Source organism: Arachis hypogaea, chromosome 16, assembly GCF_003086295.3.
Source record: "Arachis hypogaea cultivar Tifrunner chromosome 16, arahy.Tifrunner.gnm2.J5K5, whole genome shotgun sequence".
Lineage (NCBI taxonomy): Eukaryota > Viridiplantae > Streptophyta > Magnoliopsida > Fabales > Fabaceae > Arachis > Arachis hypogaea.
In genome coordinates, this window is record NC_092051.1 from 141,814,170 (window position 1) to 141,817,042 (window position 2,873).

At 28.9% G+C, this 2,873-nt stretch overlaps 1 pseudogene; it reads right to left on the bottom strand.

Moving 5' to 3' along the window:
- Positions 1-1,422: 1,422 nt before the first annotated feature.
- LOC112754117 (uncharacterized) lies at positions 1,423-2,385 on the bottom strand (annotated as a pseudogene).
- Between the last annotated feature and the right edge of the window lie 488 nt (positions 2,386-2,873).

Consider the following 2,873-nt stretch of genomic DNA (forward strand, 5'->3'; position numbering starts at 1 on the left):
ATTTTATGTAAAAAAATTGTAATATTAAATATAAATACAATGATAAAATATTTTGTGTTATATAAATTTAATTAATATATATATATATATATATATATATATATATATATATATCATGTAAAAAACAAATAAATATATAATGATTTTATTTTGTGCAAAACAAAATTATAACATTCAATATGAAAACAATGATAAAAGATTTTTTTATTATATAAATTTAATTTAAAAAATATATATACTCACTTAAAAGTATAATTTGTTTTTCTTATTTACACTTTAAATAGAGATAATATTTTTATAATATACTAAAATTAAATTTTATAATTTATTATCTAATAATAAAAAAAATTCATACCAAGATGACTTTAAAATCTTTGTTAAAGTATTTACTTTTTTCATAAAAAAAAATTGAACAATAAGTTGTGTAATGATGTTTTTTGGCTTTACCAGGTAAGAGGATTAACTTACAATGATTTCAAGAAAGCAATGACGGTCATCAGACCAAACTTAAAGAAAAGCAAGTGGGAAGAGCTGGAGCGCTGGAATGAGGAGTTTGGCTCTAATTGAACTTGCTTTTAACTCATCCTCTGGTGCATTATCATGCATGAATGTGCATATAAACCTCTATTTACTTTAACCGAATCAAACATGACAAGGATATCAATTATCATGGTTGGTAGCTAAAATCATGATCAAATCAAGGTGCTGCTAATTTTATAAATGGCAACCCTAAAATGGAATAGATACCATTATTATTTCAAGCTTCATTTGTACATTTGTACAATTTGTACATCTTTCTAAGGACAATAAATTTGGTTTTTAGGGCTCCAAGGTTGCCCATTCGAGCATATGAACATTGAAACGATTATAGTTGATTTTATTGTAAACAAAGCCAAAGTATATTAAGCGTGTTTTCTTTTGGCAATAAACAACTTTAATACTCGTTGATTCTTTATCTTTAGCATGTGCCTTTTTTCCATTCTTTTTTTGAGGAGCAAGTGTCCATTTAACAAAATTGATCATAAATATTTATTTGTGTTACAAGATGTGATTAAAGTGTTATTTTTAATTTCCATTTGTTCCTTGAGCATTTTTTTTAATCTACGTACAATAATTATTTTATAATTTTTAGTATAGGAAATTCTTATAGCTAAGACCTGTCAACATATCCCATATACAAGGTGGATTAGATTAACAATTAATGCTTCTAGCGAGGTAACGATCTCCTGATTCTATATTGGCAACTACCTTGCTAAAAACTCAACTACCATTTTACGTTGTTAAGGAAAATGTACACAAGGCAGAGAAGTAAAAAACACAGATTGGCATGATTCAAACTCACTGTTTCAAAGAAAACAGTACTAAATTGTTTCAGCTACAAGAATGTAACCATGATCATCGAAATGAAACTGAGGTGGTGTATCACTTCATCTTAGCCTCTGTAAAGAGAACATGGCAGTTAACCCTTGGATCGTACTAGCGAAACTCGAGCTTCTCTGTGAACTGCCTTGGCTTCCTCTTCACATAGAAAAATCCAGTCCCAGCAGCAGACACTAGTTTGACAAACATTTGAGCCTTCTTCTTCTTGTCCCCCATTCCTTACTCTAAACACAACGAAATCATTTACTTCAGTTTTTTTCCCTCCTCTTTAAATAAGAATTTGATTTTAATGAAATATAAAACAGATTCACACTTGCATTTAATTATATCTCGTCATGTCAATAAAAAACAACTATCTTTTACACCCACCATGTGAATAATAATCCAAAAAGAAGATTGTAATTATATGATTGAAAGGTGAAATAATTAATAATGCACACATTTGGTAAAGTCTATTTTATCTTCAGATCCTTTCTTTCCCTCAAAAACCCTAACTCAAGAAGCACACTTTGGAAATTTGATACAGCAGCAACATAATACCTTTAAATACAATAATTTCCTATGATATCAATGTACAATAGATAATGAGTTCCACAAGATACCACATCAAATCTGAGTGTCTTGCGGGGAATATCATGAATTTTATTCTGTTTCCAACAAACACAGAGGTAAACGGTAATTTCTATTCTATTTTTTGTCTGCTTATTTTTCTTTCGTAAATTAAAATTATTAAAGAATGTTAATATGTTTATTATGATGACAATATAAACATGTTCGTAATGAGAAAATTACAAAAGCATGATTACCAAATGGTCAATCCCACTGAATGCTCTATAAAATATGCTTAGAGATCATGGTTTCAAAAATTATAGATACAATGAAACCGAACGAGAAAGAGAGAGAGACCTTAATTGTGTGAGGCAGTGGCGTGGGGTGTTGGCGCAACTGCAATGAGCGACGGCACAATGAGATGTTTTATTGTTTTAATATTTTAGGGGTTTTCCGTTTTCACTTTTCAGGTTCCAAAGGCCAGAGCCACATCACATTGATATATTCAATTCATGGATGCATTTTAATATTGATTTGTATTAAATAGAATATATAATACATCAAATGGTGTCGTGGTGTAGTTGGTTATTACGTCAGATTAACACAGTGAAGGTCTCAGGTTTGAATCCGGGCGACGCTAATTTCTTTCTTCTTTTGCTTTTTGATACACTGAAGGCATGATGATGTGTTACTATATTTTTGCTCATGTTGATTAGTAATTACCCATATTAAATAATTCTTGCATGAGTTATTTTTTAAAATTTTATTTGTCAAATATTTTTCTTTTTACTTTTTCTTTCTAAATGTGTATAAATTTAATTTAATTTTTGGTAATTATATATACAGAATAAAATTCAAAAATAACCAATTAAGTAGAATTAACTAGTTTTTGCTGTGGTGTACGTCATAAGATTGTAGAAAGAAGTGAACTCGATATTCAGATA